Source organism: Manduca sexta, unplaced genomic scaffold (genome assembly GCF_014839805.1).
Source record: "Manduca sexta isolate Smith_Timp_Sample1 unplaced genomic scaffold, JHU_Msex_v1.0 HiC_scaffold_3382, whole genome shotgun sequence".
NCBI classification, from domain to species: Eukaryota; Metazoa; Arthropoda; class Insecta; order Lepidoptera; family Sphingidae; genus Manduca; species Manduca sexta.
Window position 1 is genome coordinate 1 of NW_023594444.1, and position 14,104 is coordinate 14,104.

General features: G+C 37.2%; 1 pseudogene; it reads left to right on the plus strand.

The window, feature by feature from the left end:
• The first annotated feature begins 1,730 nt into the window (after positions 1-1,730).
• LOC119192930 lies at positions 1,731-13,807 on the plus strand (annotated as a pseudogene).
• The last annotated feature ends 297 nt before the right edge of the window (positions 13,808-14,104 follow it).

Sequence of the window (14,104 nt, forward strand, 5' to 3'; positions counted from 1 at the left end):
ATTAACACTTATTTATCGTAATATAGCTAAGTACTACATTACTCTGTTGCATTTCGATTTGATAACTGAAATAAGCTCTATGATAAATAAAAAAGTTATAAAAATGTAACAGCACAAACAATATTTAGCAATAACAGCTATTTCCAATAAATAGTCCCAATCTTAATTGTCAAAATGTGTTATTTATAAGCATGAAAATAACTGTTTTAATTAGCCCATTTTCACATTATATTAAAAGAAAATGTTATTGATGTTTTATTGAAAATGGTAGCACCTATTTATCGATAAAATCTTAAACTATTCCAACTACCTAGATCTCTTTCTCTTCTTACTCTTCTTTTTCTCTTTCGCCTTTTAAGTTTCTCTGCTAATTTCTGTCTCAACTCTGCTTCTCTTAAGGTCTGTGGTGGGTGGCATATTCCTCTTCACTGTCGCTACTTGTACTGCTTACATCTAAAACTATCTCTTTATTTGGATCTATCTGTAAAGTAATATTAATTTTTATTAATCAAGTTGTTATAAAATCACTTGTGTGGTTGTATAGTGTGCACAGTATGATTACCATACTGACGTTCCGGATTAGAATACCAAATCAAACAGTGATATGGGGTATTTCTGCTCAATATCAACTCGAATCCTGGAATTTATACTAGACATGACAGTAGGCTCTATTGCATCATGGAAGGGAATGCACACACTGAAAAGTAGGACTAAAGGCGGCTCTACCTACCCCTTCAGGGATAAAAGACATGAGTGTATATGTACAATAATAATACAATAATTATTGGAAAGGAATCAATATTTTTGGGCAAAAAGCCATGCCACGCTGCATCCAAATAGCTTTGTTTAGAAAGTATTGCATTATAATTCAACAAACAATGCTTTTGTTGTGCTATACTCCACAAATCCCTAAATAAAAGTTAATAAAATGCCGAAGGTAAATGATTAACAAACTAGCAACTGAAATTTTATCTATTCTTTACAGTAAACTCAAATAACTTTGAATATTGAGTACAACTCTTGATATTATCATATTAGCTAGTACTGTTTAATAATTCACTGGTGAGTTCTCAGAAGTAATAATAATACAGATTTAATTAGTAAATAACTTGTTAACAAATTTTTTTTTCCTTAGGAATGATCACACTTTTGTGCGACTACATTCCTAAGAAAGCTAAAATATTGCGTAAAAATACATTTAGGACATCCTCTCTACATTATCAGTAATATTTATTTACATTGCTGTTTAAAATAACAAACTTACTTTTATAAAGTTTCTGCACTGAAATGTAAGATGTCCTGCATAACCACACTTTTTACAGGCAGACCTAGATGATTCTTTGCCTATTTTACTAACAATATCTGGGTAATTAGACATAATTTTCTTAAACAAACAGTAGAATTATCTCGAAATAAAAATTAGTTTCATAAATTCGTAGTCGCAAACTTATTCGCGTCTTACGTCCAGCATATTTGGCGTTTCAATTTACGGAAAATGTTTTACGGATGGTAGTCATCTCAATCATATATTTTCATTGTCATTATAAAAATAACTTGCAAAAAAATGTTACAAAAATAAACGTTATAGTTTAAATTACCAAGGATGTTTTAAATATATTTAAAATTTATTTAACACGCACGCACGGTTCCACATACACAGGACAGACGCATCATTTATTAATAATGTGAAACGAAATGTGCACTACGTTTCATTACACGCAATTGTTGCAAAAATAACATTTTGTTTACAGCAAATGAACGAAAAACGATTATTTACATCGTGATAAAATAGAGAAATGTTCCGTAATGGCAGAGTTTCTGCCCCTTTGCGACGTACTGTTCAACGTGATCTCGCTGGCTGGGTATTTCTGCGACGTCGTGTTCGATGTAGTAATGGGATACGCGCTACTCGAACGAGGCTATAAGAGAACGTTGCAGCGGCTATATCTATTGTGATCACATCGCTACTTATATCTCAGGTTTGTTTAATATGAGTTTTTTTTTATTTTGGTTCACAAAACTGGGTACAATATTAAAGTATTATACGATGGAATAATTGATTTAATTCAGGACAGTGACGCTAGATAGCGCTGTAATGATGTAAGAACTGGCTAGAGAGTAAAGAAGAAATTATTCCCTTTAAAATTCTCAGTGCTTACAATTATCTAACTTTAACCAATCGGCACAAATCTGGCAAACAGAAACGCAGGAAAATTCGAAAAATAAAATTTCCTCGTCCCTCATAATGCTCATATTTTATAAAATGATAATGACTGTTGTTTCCACAGGTCCTCTCCCTCCGCTGGTACCTGCACGTATGGTGGGCAAGTGAGGGCCGGAAGGACCGCCCGCCCTGGCTTCCAATAATGTTGCATTGTTTACAACTCGGGGTGTTGTGGCGGTATGCGAGACTGCTTGTACCCGTCGAGCTACGGAGGGTTAAACATCAAGTGAGAGATTTATGTAAGTGTATAGTTATTGAGTTAGAAAATATGTAAAGAACCCTTTTTTTTTCTAAAATGCTTGTTATGACTAATCTATCAATATTAGAGTTTGATTGTTGTTAATAATCGCTGTCAATGCGCCGTATTATATCGAAAGAATGTTCAACGTTCGGAGGGGTTTAACTTCATATACTATGAATAAAACGTGACACAAACACAACACTATAATAATGAAATTGAGGATATTTTCAACTATAATTTGAAATTTTAGTTTTGTGTGTTTTTCGATATGTTCACAGCGTCAATGCGGTACTTTATTTCTATGAAAATGTAAATCAATGTTGATCGTAGGTATGCTACGTCTAGTCCACGCGTTTTGCGAGGCGGCGCCGATGTTATTACTCCAACTGCACATCCTGTTCAAGGACACCAACCACGAAATCGCCAATGAGCTAGGAGTCACTCCGGAGCCGACGATAGATGAGCCCTCGGGTAAGAATTTTATTATGAAGTGCGGTCACAATTAGCAAGAAAATTATTAGATGTTAATTTCTGCAAGCGATTTTTACAGCAACAATCACGGCAAGCGAATACTTAAAAATTTTGAAGGTTGTGGGATTTTGCGAGAAGTAGCAATGTGTGGAAAAACTATTGAAATAATGACGCTAATATAAACGCACCTGAAATTTGAGAAAAACTTAGTAGTCTAAACTTAGCATAATAGAATCTATACGCTATACTTGCTTGTAAAAGTTTTAATACAGGGTGTCCAATTTTTGTCTTTTTTTAATTTGCTGTATTAATGTGGGCTCTATAAATATTTTTTTCAATATTGATGACTAGACTGATGGACACATCAATTTATATCATTGACCATACCTGGGTTGTTCATTATTCCACCTCTACACCTGCGCCGTGGTGTATTAACACGCGCTAACTTTGGTTACTTCTTTAACGCGCTTAGTAACGCGTGTTTAAACGCAAGCATCAACAAATGTACAAGCAGGAGTGGCAGTGGCATTATCGAACTTTTATTTCGCTATGAAATACGTTAACGCGAAATTTTGGCTTTGAAATAAAACTACTAAACGAAATTTTTACCGATTTATTTATTACTAGCTTCCGCCCGCAGCTTCGCCCGCGTGGATTTCGGGTTTCAAAATGGAGAAGGTGCTCAATTTGTCGGGATGTTTTTAATTTATGGTGGTATGCAGGTGGTCCGATTGTCCGGTCAGGGTCTGATGATGGGATCCTGGTGAAATCGAAGGAACTTTTAACCATTAAGGTTGCACACGAAATGACGGAAGCTTAAAAATGGAGTAACTTCTCCCGTTTTCCCAACATTTTCCATCACTGCTATGCTCCTATTAATTGTAGCGTGATGAAAAGTATACTATAACCAGCTCAGGAGTATGAAAAATAATTGTACCAAGTTAAGTTAAAATCCGTCGAGTAGTTTTTGTTTCTATAACGGTTATACAGACAGACAGACAAAAATTTTACTAATTGCATTTTTAGCATCAGTATCGATCCCTAATCACCCCAGTTATTTTGGAAATATATTTCATGTACAGAATTGACCTCTCTACAGATTTATTATAAGTATAGATATGCAAAAGTAGCTCAAAATTGTCCATAACGAAAACATGCATTTTAAAGTAAAACAAAAGAAATAATATCGTGAAGCCAACCAAATAACTAATGATATATTAAATTTTGTGACTGTTCAATTTAGTCGGGTCCGCGATATCACTTTTGTTGAGTTTCAGAACACGACATTACATTATTATATTCTGTGCTCCAACGCACACTGCTTTGATGTTAGGAACACACCTACATTGCTTAGACAACAGTGAACTTTATACAATAGTAATAAAGCTCAAATTGACTCTACGTATTAGTTAGAAAACGTTTGTATGGGAAATAGAAAAATGCTGTTTTGAGGATTTTCCCGGCAATTATTCGAATTTTTCTCACCTTTTAAATCTTCCCTAGACCTCCACGAATAATTCAAGACCAAGATAAGATAAATCCGTTCAGCCGTTCTCGAGTTTTAGCGAGACTAACGAACAACAATTCATTTTATATATATAGATTACCATTGCGAAGACTGCCTTCATGGTTACGACTATTTTATTTCACTGAGTATGTAGTACATTTATTTCACTGAGTGTGTAGTACATTTATTTCACCGAGTATGTAGTACATTTATTACACTGAGTATGTAGTACATTTATTTCACTGAGTGTGTAGTACATTTATTTCACCGAGTATGTAGTACATTTATTACACTGAGTATGTAGTACATTTATTACACTGAGTATGTAGTACATTTATTTCACTGAGTGTGTAGTACATTTATTTCACTAAGTATGTAGTACATATATTTCACTGGAGTATGTAGTACATTTATTTCACTGAGTGTGTAGTACCTTTATTTTATGATTAGCAAACAAGGCGTTCGCGGAGCTGAACGTGATCTCAGCGTCGCTGTCGTTGTTCTCTGTGTGTTGGGCGCTCGCCAGCTTCAGCAAGAACGTGCGGCTGCAGAACGTGCATCGACTCGTGCTCACGTGGTTGGGGGTCATATTTCAGGTAAGAGATACGAAAGACACTCGCAATATGTTTGGAATAATGTCACTTAATTTTTACATATTTCAATTGGTATTTATTATCATAAATACATATTAACCCTTAGGGGAAGTCGTCCCAACCTTATAAAATCTAAAAGAAACTTATATTTAGAGCAATGTGACTGAATTTTTCATGTTTTAAATTGGTATTTATTATCAGAAATACATATCAACCTTTATAGAAAGTCGTAAATACGTTATAAAATCTAAAACTGAATCGACTTCAAAGTCTCTTAAGTAAGATGAGGTGTAGTGAAATTGAGAACTCTTCATATAAGTAGTCATGTTAAAAGGCATATTATTACACTATGTCGTTTGTTTGTAGTTTCTGTGGCGGCTTGGCACGATCTCGGCTCGAATATGCGCGCTCACAGTCTACGCTCTAGTCTACGAATACTGGGTCTTTTTAGTTATAGGTGAGTACTCTATCACATGTTTAAAAACTGATTACATTGGAATTTATATTTTTTATAACTGTACTATAAATTATAATAAATTATAACTTCTTTACTAATTTCAAATTCTTACAAAAATCCAGTATTTATTATTTTCAAGCTATAAATCCTTCTAAGAAAACAGTAGATAAATAACATGTTAGTGGGATTTGTTCGGATTGAAATATTGTTCCAAAGTACCATCTTTTTTTATTGATTATTTTTTCCGTCTTCCCATTTTTTCCGTTGTCGTGATCCTTACTTAGCAAATTCGAAAGGAGACGGGCGAAACTTCATAGAACCTTGGGCTTGGTGTTACAGAGATAATTTATGCATTATTTTATAGGAATAATAGAACCATTTCTAAATTAGAAAAAAAAATCTGTCTCTACAACGGGAGTAAAGAAATAATCGCTATACAATATAGCGTAAAAAAAAACACTTTTCTGTGAATAACTTCGCATTTACCCGATAGCACAAGATGTTCACAGCACCTAATCATTGTCCATTGGATTGCCGTGTTGACTAATGAGCAGCTGGCTTAAATAATAACCAGAATTGAAATTATCGCATGGAATCGACGAGGACCGATATGAAGGTACTTAAGTACTTATCGCAAGATGAATCTAAGTGTAGGTTGCACATCTTCTTTTATCTTCTCCTTCATGGAAACGGGCATGAGTTTATACTGATTTTATATTATTGAAAGAACTATTTCGTTTTCAATTGGACGAATTCCTGTAGTGTTACAACGCCATGTAGCAATGCTACAATTAACACAATGGTGTTGATGGTTCATCGATACTTTTCGAAATCTGGTAGAACAAGCAAAATCAGTCGAACAAGCAAGAAATAAAAGTCCGTTGTTGAATAAGCGTGGGTAGTTCATTAAAGCAGCAATCGTCAAAATATTCTCAAAAGCCGTAGTCGTTAAAATAAAAATATCAAACCAAAAACATTCACTTGCGCAGAAGTACAGAAAACAAATAACAATAATACCTAATATACATTAATAATAGACAGCCTGATATTCGCGATACCGGAAGTCAGTTACTTATTCATAACAAAACATATTTTATTTTCCCATTGTAATACAATCTAATATTTTTAATGGCTGATATAAAAATAGAAGAGGAATATTGATAAATGTTTCATAAGTGTACAGTCAAGCCCAATTTCGCCCGTCTCCTTTCGACTGTCATACACTCGTCTCTCTTTCATCTCGCTCACGCACTTCCCATTCCATGCATCACACTAACGTTTCATTCCCACATACGTACTTTTCTTAAAATCATTAAAATACCAAAAAAAAAATCCCATCTTTAATCCTTTTAAAGGCCGTGTAATATAAAAAGCTTTTATAAATTGCATACTATTTCTATAAAGTCTGACTATACCCTTTCCGAAGGTCTGCACTGGCTGTCCATGTTCCTGTGGCTGATATCGCCCAAGAACGTGTTCCACGGCGAGCGCATCAGTCGCCCGCGCAAGGCGTGTCTCTCCGCACTCATCGCCTTCATCTACGTGTTCGCGTACGTCAACCTGCACGAACACAACCACAGGCAGAAGATGGTGAGTGGCGCCAACTTCAGGTCAAAATATATAACATATTTCTACGTATCGAATAACGGAATAGTGAATTTTAATATAGAATATTACTATCAAAATCTAAATCATCATCTTTTTATGTGGAAATGTTAAATTTAATTAAAATAAAATCATATAAAATTATTTACTTTAAAATATTGTTCTATTTTATTTGTTTTAAAATATTGTTCTCATGTTAGAACATCCTGTAACGCGATTTCAAAAAACATAATTATTGACTCGTGCTTTTATGGCGAGCTTCGTTTAGTCATTAGATTGTATAAAATCTACAATGAATTTACCATTATCTTCTGATCCTTCCACGTTGGAGTAAGCAGGGTTGTTAATGTAGTGGTGTGTGGTCAGGTGACGTTCTACGTGGTGATGATGGTGGAGAACTGGTTGCTGGTGACGGCGTGGTGGTGGTCGGGGCAGGCGCAGGCGCCGCTGGCCACGGCCGCCGCCACCGCCACCGCCTCCGCCGCCGGCATCGGCTTCATGCTGCTCTACTACAGGTACATTACTCACATGACGTACGCGGTGGTACAACACCGTCTCACTAGCATTCGTTTTGTGGTGATAGGATATGTTTTATATCGCCATTAAGTCATTAGTAAAATTATGAAATTCGATTGCGATGTTTTAGTGCCATTGTGTCAGAGTATCAGGAAATACCAACGCAATGACCTGTGATGGTTTCTTATGTTACGCGTATGTTATACATTGAAGGCCATGACCATGAAGGCTGTAAAGTCTTCGACACACCTTGAATAAATAATAATGTAAAAAACCGCTATGACCTGTCTTAATCTTTAGGAACAGTTTTGTAACATCCTGTATAAAATTATCGATTATACGAACACAAATAAAACGTAACGTGACTGCCTCGGTGGCGTAGTTGTATTGCATGTCCGGTACAATAGCGCTCTGAGGTCCTGGGTTCGAATCCCGGGTCGGGCAAAGTGATATTTGGGTTTTTCTACTCAGTATCAGCCCGGAGTCTGGAATTTGTGCCCGATATGGCGATAGGCTCGCCCCCTATCACATCATGGGACGGAACATACTTGGCGAAAAGTGGGTGCCTTGGTTGCGCCTCTGCATACCCCTTCAGGGATAAATGCGTGATGTTATGTATGTATGTATGTATGTAAATAAAACGTAACTTCATTTGCAGGTACTTTCATGTGCGAAGACTCGGCTACATGCTCGGCGAAAATCAACAAGGTATATCAAATATATTACAATCGAGGGATTATTCGAATTAATTGGAGACATGCGTGTTTAGGAAACCGATGTATTCGGATAATCAACTTTATACTTTTATGTAGGAGGGAAGTGCAATGGTGTGCACGCGCACCCCACTGTCTGAAAGAAATCACAAAAATAAATCACTGTATAACAATGGGAACTATCGACTACGGGTGTTATTATGGTTTAGCATATACAAATACTCGGGAGATTTAAAATAACATATTTAATGATATTATGTAGTACCTACTTATAGTGTGTAAATGTAGATGCACCTCCCTAAACGTAATCTTAGCTGTGCCCAAGTATATACCAATATACCAAGAAGTCTAATATTTATATGAATCTCATCTAACACTGGTAAAGAAATGAAGTGCAGATAGCTTAAAATATTACCGCTATTTTCAATCAACCATCCAAATCGCTTTTTTTGATCTATCTCAAAAATGGACCAATCCGAACGACGTTTTTTGACATGCGTTCAAATGAGTTATTGTGATTGGTTCATTCAGGAATCTGATTTGAGATTGAGATTGAGATTGGGATCGTTTCAATAACCAACTGTAGTTCAATATTTTATGTGCGGAACTCCTTAATTTTCTGGCGAAGCGAACCTAGCTGTTGAGTTAAGCTGTCTCTTGGGTGTATTATGGAATAATCAACGCTTTACTTTACCATTTATAATTTATCTAAAATATACAGTATATGCAGGCACGGACTTAGGCTTTTGCTGAACTGGGGTTTAATACATTCAGTGCCTGATACCAAGAAATAGCTAATTTTGTTTATGATACTTTCAGGAAAGCAAGCAAACCAGGGAGATAATGCTACCATACCAGGCGTGTTCAACTGCCGGTTCTCTAACCCCGTCTGTAACAGGTAACATAAATATTATTTATTTATAAAAATGTAGGTTGTGGAGATATTTCTTAAAAGTAAACGCAGAACTGCTGAACGGATTTGGATGTTTTTTTTGGAACATACAGATAAAACAAATCATGTACTGGAGTAACATCAGCCAGCCCGAGCTGGCATTTTCGTTTACTTTTTAGACTTTCATTTATTTTATGTCCAATATAAATCGCCTTTATATAAACGATTTTATATAAGTAATAATAAAATATTCTCATGTATCGTGACTTATAAGTACAACTACGTTCGCCTACGTGTTGAATAAAGCATTTTATTTTATTTTAATTTAATAAAGCCCAACTAATTATACCAACAGTTTTGCTTATGTGTATATACCTAGGATCAGAGGCGGCCTTTGAGGGAGACGAACCGGGCAACCGTCCGACCCTCGCGCTTACAGAGGCCTCGCGCGGGCCTCGCAGGACCTTTTTTTACGTTCTTACCGACGAAACTGTTAAAACAGGGAAACCTTTTTTTTACTCTGCCCGGGGCCTCGCGTCTGTTTCTTTTTGCTTTCGCCTGGGGCCTCGCGTCGTTTAGAGCCGCCACTGCCTGTACATTCTAAATCTATGGTTGTGGGATGGTATATTGTAACGTGTGATATATCTCCAGCGCAGCAAACGGCCGTAAGAAGAAGAAGCCGACGTCGTTCGTGCCGCCGCCCGCCGCCCCCGCCGCCGCCTTCTGGAGGCGGCCGCTCCCCGCCGCGCATAACCACCATGTAACGTTACTAGCTTATAATAATATGGCTGTTTTAATATGTTATACATGATTAAAGGAAAAAAATTAGGCAAAAAATACAGAGTAAACAATAAAAACAAAAATACACTCATTGGTAAAATATTGGTTAAAATTATATCGGCGGTTGGAAGGTTAATTGAGTAAACGACATCTTTCTTCCAAAAAATTAAACTTTTTTTATGAAACAGAAAAAGTGCTGATTTTAAATATGTATGGAACGTAGTGTAGCAAAAATCGCTCGAGTCGATTAAGGGGCCGTTCAAGCATTACGTAACGCAATTTTTGAAGATTTTTGAACCCCCCACTGCCCCATGTAACGCGCTGTAACGTTTTCCTGTACCACCCCCCTCCAAAAGTTATGTAACTCTAAACTGATAAGTTTTTTTTAATATTCACAATTATTTTACGCAATATTAACCGACCGATCGACCGGAAAGTCGCTAAAATCCCTTTGTTATTGTTTTAGAATAAAAATAACAATGTTACATAACGCTTTATACGAGACCCCCCCGCCCCCCCAAATTGCGTTACGTAATACTTGAACGGCCCCTTAGCCTTTCAACCGTCGATATAACTATGATACACAAATTTTACTTTATTTTAATATAAACTAAACATGTAACAAAAAGCTATATAGTATGGTGGCAGTTAATAAAATATATTACTATACATTTTATACAGGGTGGTTCATCAGAAAACGAAGGTTCCAGCGTCGGTTCCCGCGTCAATATCCAACAGAAACTGCAAGAGAAAAAACAAAAACAACTCGCAGAGCTAAGGGTCATCGAGGAAGAGATCAAACAAGGCAAATTGGCAAAGACAACTCCAGTAGCCGCCGAAGAAATATACAGCAGTTTACAACGACAGCCGATCCCACGCGCGAAAACGCACGCGGAACCGCCCGCCTGGCCTAGTATAGAAATGACCCACTCGTACCAAAACTACCCAGTAGTACCCCACACTTGTAATCTATACCCAACGTACACAGAAATAAAGCCCGAATTCAACATTTCGAACTTCCAAAACAACGAATCGTCCAACCCCGATATCAATGACTTAAAAATGCGAAGGTTACCAAACAGGTACGACAATGCGCGAACGTTCTACGAGAATCCGGCGAATATTAGAAACGATAGAACGCCACTGAGGTCCCCGAATTATCTGGAAACGAGGAATTATGAGGGAAGCTGTGGCAGCCCTAGGAACGTTTTAAATACCAGTCCCGGAAATTATATGGCGGATGTCTCTGGTAGCAACTACGACAACGCCATAGACAAGCCGCGGATACCTCAAAATAACATATACTCCGAGGACCATAGACAAATGGGGGAATATTCTGGGTATTGCGAAAATAATCAATACAAATACGAAGGTAAAGACGAGTACGTCTCCGCTTTACACAACGCTTTAGCTAACGTCCAAAGTATAGACAATATAAGGAATAATTACGAGGGTTGTGCCCAGTACGGGCAGAATTGTGAGAGGTTCCCGTATCCCGGGCTGGGGGAAGATAGACCAGCAGATGCGGAAGATGCAGAGGTGCAGGACTCCTGAGATCCTGCTAGCTCCTCATTATTTAGAGGGGTGCAATAGACAGGTGTGCTGTCATTGGGGACCGCCTTATACGTGAGTACAAATTAATGATGACAAAATTAATTTATAACAAATATATCTATATTAATTATTATTGTTGTTAGTTTTAAAAATGTGTATTGTATTACAATTATTAAACGAAATAAAATTTATGGAAAAGAAAAAAAATTGCCAATTCCCGATATTCACAACACAAATATTTTTGGAACAATGAAGTAATTGATTATTTATTGTATTTATTTATTATCAGGAATAGAAAGAAGGAGGAAGGCGCGGCCGGCAGCAGTGGGGAGGACTCCAGCCCGAGGGACCCGCGCGGGACACGCCGCGACCGCCCAGCGACATCGATAGTCAGGTCAGGCGTCACTCAACATCGACTTGTTTCTAACTGACGGAACTAACAGAGCGCAGGTTCAAAACCAAAGTATATAGCAGTGGCGTAGCGTCCATACAAGCCGATTCCTACCGGGTTACCTTTTGTAAATTAATTAAAAATAATAAAAAAAACGTAACAATATAACTAGAATAAAACTAGTATATTAAACAAGTCATCTTATAATTATTAAATTAAATCAAGACTTCAATGATATCTGTCGTTTATGTCAATTCGTTAAATCGTAACTCGCGCGCAATGCTCGCGCCTTATAGTGTTCGAAGTGAACCCGGCCGCGCATAGCTTCCCTCGCGATATTGTTGTCTTTTTCACACGCAGTGCGGTGTCATTGTCAATTTTTTTGGAAGTGGCGTAAAAATATATGTGTGCGTGCGTGTCTGTGTACTTCAGGGTAACCCGAGAATTTGCGGCTTCATGTTGAGCTATTGGCGCGAATAATTTAAAAAATTTAGAATGTATAATTAGTGTTTGTGCGTTATTAATTCTTGTTGGACTCTTTTAGGTACCTATGTTCAAAATATATGATTATTTTGTAAATTCAGAGACTAGACATAATTTTTATGTTAGAAGGAAATTATTAAGTATTATATTTTACTGATTTTAATTTATTGTGAACAGCGTATTATATTATGTTACTTAACTGTAGAGAAAATTTTCACCCATCGCCACTGGTATATAGTAGTCTCTAACGAGAGTTCAAAACACTCTGACTTTTCGAAGTTACGTGTGTATTGCTTGTCAATTAGAGCTCGCTTCAGCAGTCGAGAAAAAAAGAAAAAAACATTTATTGGCCACACAGGTGGTAAACATAATTTACGATAAATTAAACTTCTTTTGAGTGAAAAAATAAAAGTAATAAAAAACAAAACGAGAATGCAATTTCATAAAATTGTATAGTTAGGTGAGTACTTAGAGACATAAGTATTCAGATACCCAAGAAGAAAACACCGTTAGCCTTACGTGCCTAAGAATTCTAAATTAGTTTAGAAGGCATGTGAAGTCTGCCAACCCGCACTAGGTTTCGCGTGGTGGTCTAAGGCTTAAATATCCTCGGTAGGAGGCGTCACGGGGGGCCCAGTAGGAAGTTGCAGCACTTGAAGTTCACCAGGATGGAGCTGATCTGTCATCTAGATTGTGCTGAAGCCATAACGCGATAATTTAACAACGACTTTAGGTACTAGGGACTTTGTTTTGATTTGATATACTCACCTGAGTGAACAGCCTTGAGAATTCGTTCCATACATTTACGGCACATAATTACAGACGGACATATGTAAACATTTATGAATAAAAAATATTATATTTTAGGCCTTATACAAAATTGTAAATGTTCCTTATTAAATTGTCTATCTAATAGTGTCGCTAGCAATATAATATGATGTACATACAACGGCGTCGCCAAGGGGGCAGGGCAGCTGCCACCTCTAAGAGGTTCTAAAACTCGAACGAATTCACCAATTCCATTCCTAATATTCCGTACGCTCAATAACGACCTGCTCTATGTTATTGTTAAATAAGGAGACGGTGAATGGAGAACATGTGCTCTCGACTTTACCTGTAATTCATACTTTTCTCATTCTCCATATAAACTTATTATATTAGTAGGTACCTACATTTTATGTCGGATTCCCTTGCAGAAAATTTCACCGTTCGCCACCGGTGGGTTGTGACGTCACTTCGCCTTGCTCGTATAAATAATACATCGGTGTTGGTATATTTGCAGATATCCCTGCCGCGTTCGTACACGTTGCCGCGCGAGTTCCGCTACTGGCGCCGGCGGCCGGCTCCGCGAGCGCGTGCCCAGCAACAACAGCAGTGACGGTACGCTTCTACACATAATACCTCGCAAACAACTTCACTCTCCTAATGTAGTTTACGGCGTAGAACTTTTTTAGTTTAGGCACTTACTGGTGGTAGGTCATATGTGAGTCCGCCTGGGTAGGTACCACTGCAATGTCTATTGCTACCGCCAAGGAGCAATACACACTGGTGTAGTCACTGTTGTGTTCCGGTTAAGGGCAGGTCAGTGTAAATACTGGACATAATAAAACTTAACATCTCATGTCTTAGGATGGCGAGCGAAGTGGAATACCAAACAATTCTTTGTAATTCATGGTT